Source organism: Macrobrachium rosenbergii, chromosome 30, assembly GCF_040412425.1.
Source record: "Macrobrachium rosenbergii isolate ZJJX-2024 chromosome 30, ASM4041242v1, whole genome shotgun sequence".
NCBI lineage: Eukaryota > Metazoa > Arthropoda > Malacostraca > Decapoda > Palaemonidae > Macrobrachium > Macrobrachium rosenbergii.
The window spans coordinates 9,027,053-9,041,000 of record NC_089770.1 but is presented as its reverse complement, the minus strand read 5'-3'; the positions used below and the strand labels follow the sequence as shown (position 1 = coordinate 9,041,000).

Sequence of the window (13,948 nt, the reverse complement as noted above, 5' to 3'; positions counted from 1 at the left end):
AACTTTCTACGATAGATTTTATTATATGGTAGATAACATCTCACCAGGCAAGAATATCGAGGTCAACCTTTACCTCGAGATGTAAACAAAGTGTGACGCCAGTTTTATATAGTACCCTTAATCAATCACTCAATGTAAACAAGATGGATAATGATGCTACAAAAAGTCACACAGGCCATTTTCTGGCGTTGCGTATATTTTCATGGGTTTTTATCTAGCTATTTTTTGAAATCCGTAATGAAAAGTTGTTCTACATAGTTTTTATTTCGTGTTACTAATATGTTTTTATTTTTTGTCCTAGTAAGTAATACCATACCCTTAACAAAGTCACACTGGTAGTACTGTCTTTTCGCAAAGCTTAATCACAATTAATAAGCCAATATACGCAAAGTGACAAAAAAAAATTAGGCGACATTAAAGCTATAACATTAGACACCGTTCTCTTACGCGTTTAGCCTACCTCTCCCTTGAATAATACCACACTTATCCTAGGAACTGTCATCATGGGATTACAGAGAGAGAGAGAGAGAGAGAGAGAGAGAGAGAGAGAGAGAGAGAGAGAGAGAGAGAGAGAGAGAGAGAACTAGTACAGTGTCTGAAACAAGAGAGGGAGAGAGATAATACGTAAAGAGTGCCACATTATCAAAAATGTTGTTGTGAGAGAGAGAGAGAGAGAGCTAGTAGTGTCTGAAACAAGGGAGGGAGAGTGATAATACGTAAGGAGTGCCACAAAAGCAAAGATGATGATGTTTGTGTGTGAGAGAGAGAGAGAGAGAGAGAGAGAGAGAGAGAGAGAGAGAGAGAGAGAGGTTCTTACGAGATCACAGAAACATAACTCTAGAAAGGGACCTCCCTGGAATCCACAGACATCCTGGAATTTTAGGAAAGGGAGGCGAGAGAAGGTAAGGTTTCGAGTAAATCATATGTAAAAATTGTAAGAGCATGAGATATATACCTTTCTGGGAAATCACAGACATGAAATGAGAGAGAGAGAGAGAGAGAGAGAGAGAGAGAGAGAGAGAGAGAGAGAGAGAGAGAGAGAGAGAGAGAGAGACCTTCCTGGAATCCACAGATGGATTTTTACAGAGAGAAAGATTGCATTCTACGAAATCACAGGTAAGGAAATCAGAAGAGAGACATATTCCTAGGAATTCCAGAAATGAAACAGAGCCTGCAACGAAACTACAAGCAGAAATGGAATTGAGAGAGAGAGAGAGAGAGAGAGAGAGAGAGAGAGAGAGAGAGAGAGAGACTGGCAGACGGACCGGGGGTTTGGGAGGGGACGGGGGAGGAGCCAGGTTTACCAAGTAGGGTATTGTGGTATGCGATTGGAGCACGCTGCCCAAAACCGCATTGTTGGGCTGATGAGCGAGGTTCCTTTATATACAGTACATGCCGGGAGGAGGAGGCTGTGGAAGAGAACCTTGCTGGAGGAGGAGGAGGAGGAGGAGTAGGAGGCTATGCTGGAGGAGAAGGAGTCTGGTCCCACCTCCAACATTCTCGCAGATATCTCTCCGCCATGTGGCTGTCGAGCATATAAGTTGGCCCCAGTTTGGGGACGCCCCTAGAACCATCTCTCTCTCTCTCTCTCTCTCTCTCTCTCTCTCTCTCTCTCTCTCTCTCTCGTCTACTTCAAATGGTTTAGGATTTATGGGGATTACAATCTTTTAACATGAATATTATTCACAGTCCTTTATACCACAGTAAATGCGTTGACCACACGCCTTCGGATTTCCGTTGAACCTAATTTTATGCAATGACTTCCACGCCAATTCGTGCATCAGCGACAAACTGTGTCGCGCAAATGAAAACGACAAATACTCCACTTCTGAGAAAACGAGAAATGGTAACACAGATAATACAGACATCATCAACAGGACGCAACGCCGAAAGTGACTAAGACGGCACATTGCATCCAAAAATTCTGGGCTCTGAGACTTCCAGCAGGCCTCTGGAGTCTCACGTGAACGTCAGTGAAATAATCCCCGAGGCCTGATAAGAGAAGAGAGCACGTGTGTTGACAGTCTTTACAATGAACAATCGTTTTAGAAAAGAACAAATTCTTGAAACTGCAACACTCCCAAAATTTCCAGATTCCTAAGTTGTATATTAATTCCGCTGGCTTTTCCGAGACAATTGTAAGGGGGTTCCGTGAGGGGACAATATCATACCCATGACGTTTGTACCGGACTATGACTTGGACTCACTGACAGCAACTTTTAGGCCTCTATAACCAATTCATTGATAGCATTTTTCAGACGTCGATAACTAATGTTGTTGTAACGCCGGTTAGAAAACCCAAAAATCAATCAACAGTAAACTCTGAATATCAAGAGTAGCCTGTATACAGGAAAAGGCTACAAACGGTGGTAAGGAAAGGTGGGGCGCCAGTTGATAGGCACTTCACAAGACAGACAAAGACTACAACCATCCGGTGAGTCTTACATTCTGTGGATATTGAAAACCCACGTCAGTGTTGGAAGAAGATCCACGGGAATACTCACAGGACCGAGATGACACCAAAAGGTGAGGCATAGAGAAGCCTGAGGCGAGGAGCAATGTTTCACAGTGAGAAACCAAGTCATTAAGGTACACCTGCATGAAAATGTTAATTCTTCTTTTGAAAAATTAAATAAATAAGGAATTCTTTCATCCGCGTCTCCGAAACTTGAAAGGGGCTGAAGGTCGTCCTCAGACTTGCTTCTCTTTGATGGAAAAGTTAGAAATATACTGAGGTTTAACTGACTGGTTTATCCAAAAATAACAGAAGCTGGTTTTTTTTTGGCTTTGCGGGTCTCACTGTGACCCACTGTCACTTCTATTGGAGCAGTAGGACCTGTGGGAGGCTTCAGTAACGGTCAAAGAGCTTACGAGACCTCCCGTATGTAACTGTGGTAACCTATCCAAGTACTGACCAGAGAATTTTTTATTATACCATACGGAGAGAAAAATGTCACTCGATACTACAAAGAAACTTGAGATTAATGTCTAATGGACCACAAGCCTACAGTCAGCTGCAATTGCAAAAACATCTAATACATTTTGAACTATAATTAAATGGTAAAACTTTTACTCTCAGGCTTACATTTAGCACTTGGTTTACTCTGACGTCCCCAGGCCTATAATATATAAAAACACTGTGATGTCAATGGAATCGACATTTTAGTGATATAGGCCTATTTGGAGTTCATCATTCAATAACAATAATAAAAAAAGCATTTTGAGGCTTTGCACTTCAATAGATGTTAAAAGTCTCAGAGGACCATTTAAGGCAGCTTTGATTCATTAAACGAGGGTCAATTAGAGATATTTAGATTATTATTCAGGGACAATATTTTGCAAACATTATTAAAATTCACTTTGACACACTAAATAACAAACGTCTGAAGCCATCTTAACTAACATTACAAAAATAATCAGACATTCAATACGACTGCGTATGACTCTTTTTGACATTCAGAAGCCTGTACGAGTTTTGGTTTATGAGTGATAAACACGATTACATTAAACACATGTTATTCCACGACAGGAATAATATTCATAGCGATTTAATGTAGAATCTTTTGTGGGAATACTCGACAACCTCGTCCGTTAAAAATCAATTTACTAAAATTTTTGACGGATTTGTAGTTATTAAAACTGGCGTCACAACATCTAGGTCTTTGACGCCGAATGCACTAAAAAATTGGCATATGATCTGACAACCCACAGAGCTGAAATTATGGGAGCCAGATAAAATTTTGCATATGATCTGACGAGGAACACGAGCTGAAATCATAGAGGCAAAATCCCCAGAACCAAGAAACAGACCAGACCGGACTGGTAATAATGGCAGTAGGTCGCAATAGGTCACAACGAGGCTCTAGAGGTCAAACGAGGTCAAACGTGAGTTTAAGATCGTTAATGGACCTACACCAGGGTACAAGAACTGCAGAAGCCATATTTTTTAGCACCACTTTAGAACTGAAGTTTGAGGCGGGGGAATGGGAAAATTGCAGAAACATTAAAAATCTGTTATTTTTTCACAAAAAATCAAGTTTTTAACGGAAGAGATTGGTTTTTCCGGCTAGCTTCTATTCTGGTAACAATACAATTATGTATCGAATTACGGCCAGCAACTTCCTCAGTAAACGCTGACCCAACAGGCTAAATTAAATAAGAAAATACTTGTCTATAAATTCTAATTTTCTCTATGTATGATCATGTATTTATAGTGCATATACATACGCAGTCATACAGTTATTAGTAACCTCGCCCCAAAAAACTAAAATGCTGAAGAACTTGCAACACATCTTACTTGTCTAAGCGGCAACAGCTCACAATGAAAAACGAGAAGCCAGTGAGCATTTTATTATTATTATTATTATTATTATTATTATTATTATTATTATTATTATTATTATTATTATTATTATTATTATTATTATTCAAACTTTAATTTACAACCAAAACCTACACAGAATACTGCCTATATAAATGTGAAGTAAGTGACAACAAAACATGACAAAAACTAATTAGTAAATAATAACAACTCACTAAACAGATAAACACATGCCTTTACAGCACTAACAGCAAAACTAAAGAAAAAAAAAAAGGTAAGGGAAGCTGATTGGGGAATTTCGAATACCATAGCTTCATAGCTCGTCATAAGTATTGATCTGTTCTAAAAGCATGGCATTAACTGAGCCTCACATTTTTAAGATGATCTCTAGATTAATGCTGTAAATAAATAAGTAATAAATAACAAATATAAAATAAAGACAACCTACTCTCTTCACACTCAGATTTTCCGAAAAAACCTTGGGTCGGGTCAGTACCCGGATTGGTGGCCGCCAAGAAATATCTGACAACATTTGCACATGCGCATCTTGAACATTCTTGGGGGAGGCATGGGGACAGCAACTCCACCTCAGTGTATATACACTTAGAAAGTGACGGTGACGACATCTGACAAACCCTTCAGGACGGGTCAAGAGTTTTTGAGATGGTTTGGTCATGTAGGAAGAATGGAAGACAATATGCTGGTAAAAGTTGAAGCAACTAGGCTTTTTACATTCCAACTTAGAATTGCATAGAGTACTCTCCAAGCCTCTTTCCAGTTTTTGCCCATACCCTATTTTTTTCCCCTAATCTATCCATTCTGTGATTCTTCTCTCATCCTTCCCAACATCCATTTTATTCACTCCCACACAGCTGTACATATTAACTGCACCCACTCTTCCACCAACCATATCAACAATCATATTTTCGTGGTCTCAATTTGTTCACCTTACCTTACTTAATCACATTTTATTTCCAGCTTTCTCTTCTTGTAAACACTTCCAAATATTTTCAATAGTCTCTCCAGTTTCTCTCCACAATGAACAGTGTATGAACTGTAAACCTAAGCCACCCCACACTCCATTCATGTCTCCTTTCTTATCCAACAACATTGCACCTCCATCTAGGCCACCTTCTCACCACTTCTTCTTTAATCATCACTTGTTTCTTGACATTTAAGGCGGAACAACACACTATGTAGATGGAAGAGCGACTGGTTTTTGTATAAGTGGGCCTGAGACATGGGAATGGAATGGAATATAGAATTTAGGCCAGAGGCCAAGCACTGGGACCTATGAGGTCATTCACAGCTGAAAGGGAAATAGACAGTAAAAGGTTTGAGAGGTGTAACAAAAGGAAAACCTCGTAGTTGCACTATGAAACTGTTAGAGAGGATGGGAAGTCAGATGGAAGGAAGAGAATATGAACGGAGGTACAGTAAAAGGGCCTGGGACATGGGGTGAGTTGTTCCCCATGTCTCAGGCCCACTTAAACACCAAACCAGTCACTCACTCTCCCAACAAGTTATCTTTTACCAGTAGCCTGTAACCTCAACATCCACCATACTGCCTCCATCAATTCTGTCAGAGGCTCTCCCTTTATCTATTTCCCTCAAAAGTTAAATTTTCGCAAAATGTGTTTCATATAACAATATTCGATCCATACATCATAATCCTTGTCCAAACCCACACTGTTCTTATCCTACCAATCCTTCTGTTGTGACTTTCACTTTCTTTATCAAAATCCTACCACATGCTTCTCCAATACACACACACAAACACACATATATACCTATATATATATATATATATATATATATATATATATATATATATATATATATATATATATATATATACACACTAATATATCAAACTATATAAAATGACATACCATCCAAACCCCGGACCAGGGTACTCGCACTTGAAGATATCTCCAGTTTGCATCTGCAGACTTACTGTACATATGAAGGGGCCAGTGATGTGAGAAGATGGCCCCGGGCTGGACGACGGCAGTCTATAGAAATAATAGTGTAGCCTATGTATGCACACTTGTCATGGGTCTCATAACTATTTTTTTTTTACATGCTATACTAATGTTTAGTGTCCGTATGTATGTGTGTGTATGTATAATATGTGTGTATGTGTATATATAAATATATAGATAGATATATATATATATATATATATATATATATATATATATATATATATATATATATATATATATATATATATATATATATATACAGTATATACTAAGCATTACTATAGCATGACATTAAAAATAGGTTCTATACAATACCGTTCAGCAATTTACAGTCCATTTCTTAACACAGTCTCATTCTGACAAAGAAGAGGGTTATAGACGTACTTTAAATATTGAAAACATATACTAGGAGATCTCTTAGTTGCTAGACTGAGAGAGAGAGAGAGAGAGAGAGAGAGAGAGAGAGAGAGAGAGAGAGAGAGAGAGGCATAGCCTTGTGATGGGCTGGAGGGGCACGGATGAGCGGGTACAGGGCATGGCTGGGAAGAGGAAGAGGAGGAGGGGAGGAGGAGGAGGAGGAGGAGGAGGAGGAGGTATACCCTACCCTACAGGGAAGGGGTGGGGAGAAGGGGAACAAGCAGTCAGCACCGTGTTTGCAGAACACAGGAATGTTGCCTGGTCACTTGGTTGGGCTTTGCTTCTACCCATCCACCGTCCAAACCATCCTCTCTCTCTCTCTCTCTCTCTCTCTCTCTCTCTCTCTCTCTCTCTCTCTCTCTCTCTCAAGTGTTATGAAATTCGAGCATGTTTCGTATCTGGAAACTGATTCTCTCTCTCTCTCTCTCTCTCTCTCTCTCTCTCTCTCTCTCTCTCTCTCTTTCTCTCTCTCTCTCTCTAAGTGTTATGAAATTCAGCATGTTTCGTATCTGAAACTGATTCTCTCTCTCTCTCTCTCTCTCTCTCTCTCTCTCTCTCTCTCTCTCTCTCTCTCTCTCTCAAGACTTAGGAAATTCGAGCAGGTTTTATTTTTGGAAGCCGATATTCACCCTTCTCTCTCTCTCTCTCTCTCCATCATCGCTGATCTGTCATTGGGCAATAAACTCATTAACATTCCGGTATTCAATTCTTTGCCGTCTTAGCACTGAGCCTATTATTATCAATCCCTCTCCTATCCCCCCCACCTCATCCCTCCGCCCCCATCCCACAAAGCCACAAACACAACCCAAGGTGTACCATAGGGAGGACACCTAATAACTGTTCATAATAAGAATAACCATGATAAAGAAAGTACCGCGAACCGTATAATGTTGTTGCCGAGATTTCTGATATTCAATATCAACAACATTAATACTGACAACAACATCGGCATAGCATTAGCATTAATATACTGATAACACTGAAATCACTAACACAATAGTGATGATAAATTCGTATGGCATGAGCAACAATAGGCCTAGAAATCATTATTCCAAAGCAACTGTAACAACACGTAAATGAATTATAAATTTCCAGAAACAGGTCTAGTGATTACCAATTCACGATAGCACCAGAAGAAACAACATACTTAGTGTTTAAAACAAGGCCACAGCAGCGGCAGCATCAATAGGCTTACTATATAATTTTAGTATAACAACAGCAGCAGAAACAACAATAGGCCTACGAATTATACATTTAAAAAAAAAGAGACAAACAACATGTACAACATAGGTCTAATGACTATATCTTCACAAAACCAGGAATACCAACAGGCATTCACAAAGGCTCTAGGAACATTACCATGCCTATATATTAGACATTCACAACAGCAGGGCCAAAAATAGGCCTAGTATACCTCTCAAGATTATGAATTCACAACAGTAAGAGAAAAAACAGTCTTTGTATATGTCTAGTGATCATAAATTCACAACAGCAGGAGAAAAAACAGGCTTAGTATACGTCTAGTGTTATAAATTCACAACAGCAGGAGAGAAAAAACAGGCTTAGTACACGCCTATTGTTATAAATTCACACCAGCAGGAGAAAAAATTCATAACAGCAGCATATCATCTACTGATTATAAATTGATAACAGCAGGGGGAAAAATAGGCCTAGTATACGTCTAATGATAAATTCAAAACAGCAGGAGAAAAAATAGGCTTACTCTACGTCTAATGATTATAAATCCACAACAGCTGAAGCACCAATAGGGCCAGTTATTATAAATTTGCAACGGCAACAGCAGCAACAATAGGCCTAGTGATTATAAATTCACAAAAGCAGAGGTAATAAGATGCCTAACAGTATCAAATCCACAATAGCAGCAAAAACACTAACAATAGATACATCAGGATAACAACAGGAAGATTACTGATTATGCCGAGTTATATGGCTGAAACATATCTGAGATAATAATTATAAAAAAGGAGTACGAAAAATCTATCCATAGGGAAGGAGTGAGATAAAACGTTCATTTAAAAAGCAGTTAATCTGAGGTGGATGAGTGACTTATACGAATGACTCTTGGTTTCACAATCTCCATGATACCAGGAGTTGAGTTTGCTTACTGTGTAATTAAAGATATATGTCGTTCACCATCATGATTATAATTATAGCACCAAACTGAGGATAACCTGGTCATAAGGTAGGCTTACAAAATAACTTACAGATTACAATAGTAACAGCAATAAACTATATAGCCTATACATACATATATATATAGGCCTATGGCCTATATATAAAGCATGAGTTCTAGCCTATATGATCTGAGATCAAGAGAGGAACAGTTTCTCAATCCCGAGACAAAGAGAAACCGCAGATAAATTTCACAGCAGAGAGAGAGAGAGAGAGAGAGAGAGAGAGAGAGAGAGAGAGAGAGAGAGAGAGAGACCATAATTTTCCAGAAAACCCAAAAGGATACAGAGCCCTGACCGTCTGTGGGACCTTCCCTACACCCTACCATGAAAATTCTCGGCATTCCTTTGGTCAAGTCGACCTGGTTGGGGGGAAACCTCTTTTGCAAATCATCTCCGAGAGAGAGAGAGAGAGAGAGAGAGAGAGGCATATGAACGGTTACACCCATGACGGGGTGAGGGCTACCTCGTCGAGGCTGGCTCTCTCTCTCTCTCTCTCTCTCTCTCTCTCTCTCTCTCTCTCTCTCTCTCTCTCCCCATTTCAAACAGATGCTAGTCCCAACTTTGATGCGACACAATTCTCTATCACCTTATCTCCTGACTGCAACTCAATCTAGTCGACCGACCACTGGGCACGAAATTTTAAAGGAATAGACCAACGTCGCTCTGTCACAGCCCGGGATCCAACAAGGGACATTTCAAACGAGGCCAGTATGGTAACGCTTATGCAGAGAGAGAGAGAGAGAGAGAGAGAGAGAGAGAGAGAGAGAGTCCTGCAGACTCTTTCTATCCTGCCATGGAAATGCCCGGGATTCCTTCGATCAAAAAGGACCAGCTTTAAGGGGAAACCTTTTTTCGTGCGAGAGAGAGAGAGAGAGAGAGAGAGAGAGAGAGAGAGAGAGAAGAGAGACTAGTAGTATGTCTGCATATACAGAGCCTCCGTTAACGTAATCAGACCAGTTTTCTCTTTTCGTATTTAGATTTTTTATAATAATAATAATAATAATAATAATAATAATAATAATAATAATAATAATAATAATAATAATAATAATGTACTACAATCATCAATATTTCTGTGAACTTAAAAGTCAAGGTATTGTAGAATTCAAATTTATGTGCATGCTTTACAATCATCAATATTTCTGTGAACTTAAAAGTCAAGGTATTGTAGAATTCAAATTTATGTGCATGCTTCAGTTTTATGAACATAATTAAAAAAAACAAAGTATATGAATAACATTAAGAAATATATTCTTTGCATGCAAGAAATATCGTGCATAAATGTTTTATCTAACACAAAAAGAAACAAAATATTAATACTTAAGAATATTAATTTCAGTGAATATTTATGAAATAAAAACATCACAAAAGCTGAATAAAATGGTTAATACGACAAAATATCAAGTTTAAAAAAGTGATATATTTCAATATAGGCCTAACCTGAGTGTTATCGACAGATAGTGAAGTTAGCCTACCTGTTTGTGAGATATGGTACAAATCCCACAAGTCTACGGTACGAAAACGCCCTATTTCAGAGAAAATGCCGTGATTTCAGGAGGTATTAATAGGCTAATGGAAATGACCTGTGCACGATCAAAATGTTTTATTCACCTGAGTATTACTCAGCATACTAAGAACTTGAATGGTAAAGTAACAATAAAAATAAAAGCATTAACAATAAGGCCTCTTCAGTGTTAACTGCTAAACCTCATTACGACAGTCAAAAGCCAACACTGTAGGAATTAACCTAATCGCTCTCTCTCTCTCTCTCTCTCTCTCTCTCTCTCTCTCTCTTGCAACGGCCTTGGCAGTCTGGATCAAGCTGAAATGAGCCACAATAAGGCCCGAAAACCAACTGAATTGGTCTAAAAAATTAACGCTCTCTCTCTCTCTCTCTCTCTTGCCATGGCCTAGTGAAAAATCCCTCCTATAAATACAAATAATTTACTGATAAAACAACCATGGAATGTATTTTTCCATAATTAACAGTACTGCCCCTAAGTCAACTTAACTACTTCTGCTCTTAATAACTGTTAAGGGTATTGACTTAGCTGTCTACCTGGTACTTCATAAGGTAATAAACAGATCATAAAACACATGTAATATACAAAACTCTCTCTCTCTCTCTCTCTCTCTCTCTCTCTCTCTCTCTCTCTCTCTCTCTCTTTCTCTCTCTCTCTCTCTCTCTCTCTCTCAGAATAGGAATTTACCGTCATACAACACAAAGATACCTTAATAACAACAGACAGACGACACTATATATTTATATATATATTATAGCGTTATCAATTAATCTGAACCACCCAACGTAAAAATTAAATACCCTACCTATCAGCTTTAATTCACAGACAGACTCAAACAAGGGTCCACCTCTCTCTCTCTCTCTCTCTCTCTCTCTCTCTCTCTCTCTCTCTCTCTCTCTCTCTGAACACAAGTATTCATAAAACAATAAAAGCAATTTATAACAGACCATTTGTAAACTCGTCCAGTGAACACCTACTCGAGCAAATCGCACCAGCTTGCAAAATTTGACTGGAACAAATCACATAATAAATGTTTAGGATACGATATTATTCAATGCAAAATGTTGGGGTCTTCGTAACTCTCAACAGGCTAAAGGGAAACGGGGCGTGGTGGCATTATTTTACACCTCATAAAAACGTTTGCCTCTCTGAAGACAAATACCGATGGAACATGAGAGAGAGAGAGAGAAGAGAAGAAGAGAAAGAAGAGAGAGAGAAAAGTCTTGAGAGTCGATGTATGGTTTCCTCCTTGCAGGGTAAGGTTTGCCTTGCCGAGGCCCTACCATTTTAAATAGGCCTACGGTGCTAGGCTTCATATTTTTCTCTCTCTACCTGTGCTCCACAGCAATCGAATAAAAAAACCAGCTTTATGCTTAAGCCACTGCTTCGGTAAAGCAGCGGAAGGGAGAATATCAATTGATAAGTTACAATGTATTTCATGATTACGGGGATCATTCAAGTCAATTACAGATCTCTTGGGACGAATTCCACACTGTATCGTCACGGTTTTTTTTTTTCTTTCTGGAAACGATGGCGGTTACAAATTGCTGGGAGAATGGAGGAAAGGGTATACTTAAATCAAAAGAACACTACGTTCAAAAACACACGCAGACATCCTTTCACACACACATAGGTATTCTTTGTACCATGACTTCGCCATTCTAACTTAAAATTTCCTCGTCAACATAACGTATATCTTCAAACACACCTTCAAATGTATCAGCCTCCCCTCCCTTCCTTCCCTGACCCCCTTCCCTTTGGGGAGGGGGGAGGTAAAAACTACGTAATCGTTACAAAAAATATCTTCCTTACACTTGTATCCTATGATAAAAAAAAATAAACATACCAACGAGCAGACCTATCCAAATAACTAACCGGTTTGCAATACATTTTATTGCATAAAAAGATTTCACCGCCGCGACCAGTCAGGGGTACCATTTCAAAATACCGCCATTTTAAACAGTGCGATCACGCTTTCTCATCTTCCAAACACTGACACTAATATACACGAGAGCCATCATCCAAAACTATAAATAAACGTGAAAATCCATAGCTGGCAACAACGCCAAACTCGTGAAAACTTTAAATGCATAAGAATCATTTTCAAATCTTCCCGCCTGCAGACATTCAACTATTTTCGTCTGCAACTGCACAAGACTGAGCATTTTCTCAGCAACAAGACTCATGTGTGAAATGCGGCTCTCAATTCTGACGCACTTATTTATTTCCTGTGAGTGATTCACTAAACTCATTTACGACTGTCATAATTGTCTATTGACAATGCGATTATGTAAACTACAAGTACTGAAATCGATGTGGTTAGGCCTACGTAAACTAGATTTCTTTAAATTAAATATAGTTTACATAGGCTTAACACAACACTGGTAGTAATGCAATATAGGATTTTCGGTAATTTTAGTTTCGGATACAAGATATATTGCCTACATTACCATAGGCCTATGGTAATGAATTTTCATTTCTAGGCCAAATCATTGTGCTAGCCGAAGACTGCACAAACGCAGTACGTCTAGGTTATTCATAGTTTAAGTTTTTCGACTAAATACATAACACAAACAACTTATTAAGTGGAATGTGCAAGATAAGGCTACTTAAGACTGCAAAACAAATTGGCTCAGCGACTGATCTGGGCCACATCGCCTTCCAAATCTCTCTCAAGATAAGGGTCAACAATGCACTTCACAAACAACATCTTAAAGGCTTACAAACGCTTCTGACGCGTTATTTAAACTTACCTTTTAACCATTCTCGTGAGGTTGTTTTAAAAACAAGCCTCCTCAACAGCCTGCTTCAACCATTCCCGAACATTGTATCCAAATCACACAAGTCGTGGGACAATGCCACAGAGGAGGGGCACAGGAACTCCAACAATATAAACTCCACTACCGAACTATTTCCGTTAAATTAACCAGACTGTAACTGCTGTAATTACATATTTCCAGTTAAAGGACGTGCAATACAAATTATATCGCTCCGCGCGCGCGCGCACACACACACGCGAGATTTTTCTACACAACCACGAAAAAGAATATGCCACTCGAATAAAAATGATTAAATGCTTACACAAACCCTTTTCACTATTTACAAATCTCGGCTCCAGACGGCGGGGGAGACCATCGTCAGGTTATAAAAAAGAAAGTCCTCCTCCTCGTTCGAGTGTGTGTGTGTGTGCAAAACGCCAGAAGACCTTACGTAACGCACTCGCCTCCTCCACACCTACACACAAACTAACTAACTTCACTAAGTTCCAACTAACTTTGAAGTCCAACGAGAGGCGAGCGAAGCTAGTCGAGAGTACGCGGAGTTGCCGGTTACCCAAATCGAGTAGACGGTAATTATATAATATTGTCGAAATTTGGCGACGTTTAAAGTTATTTGGGGGATTCCGATGAAGTTTCAGTGCTTATGTGCCGTTCCAGAACGAGCCCGTGACGGTCAATGGCGCGTAATTAGATAATTAGCCGAAAATAGCACATGTGAACAGGT

At 39.1% G+C, this 13,948-nt stretch overlaps 1 protein-coding gene across 2 annotated transcripts in view; it reads right to left on the bottom strand.

Moving 5' to 3' along the window:
* The window catches only part of LOC136854993 (protein expanded-like), a 120,708-nt gene extending 107,017 nt beyond the window's left edge, over positions 1 to 13,691 (bottom strand). For both annotated transcript variants that reach the window (XM_067131676.1, XM_067131677.1), the window contains exon 1: positions 13,198 to 13,691. The gene's annotated coding sequence lies outside the window, so the exon portion shown is untranslated. The remainder of the gene's footprint in view (positions 1 to 13,197) is intronic.
* Positions 13,692 to 13,948: the final 257 nt, after the last annotated feature.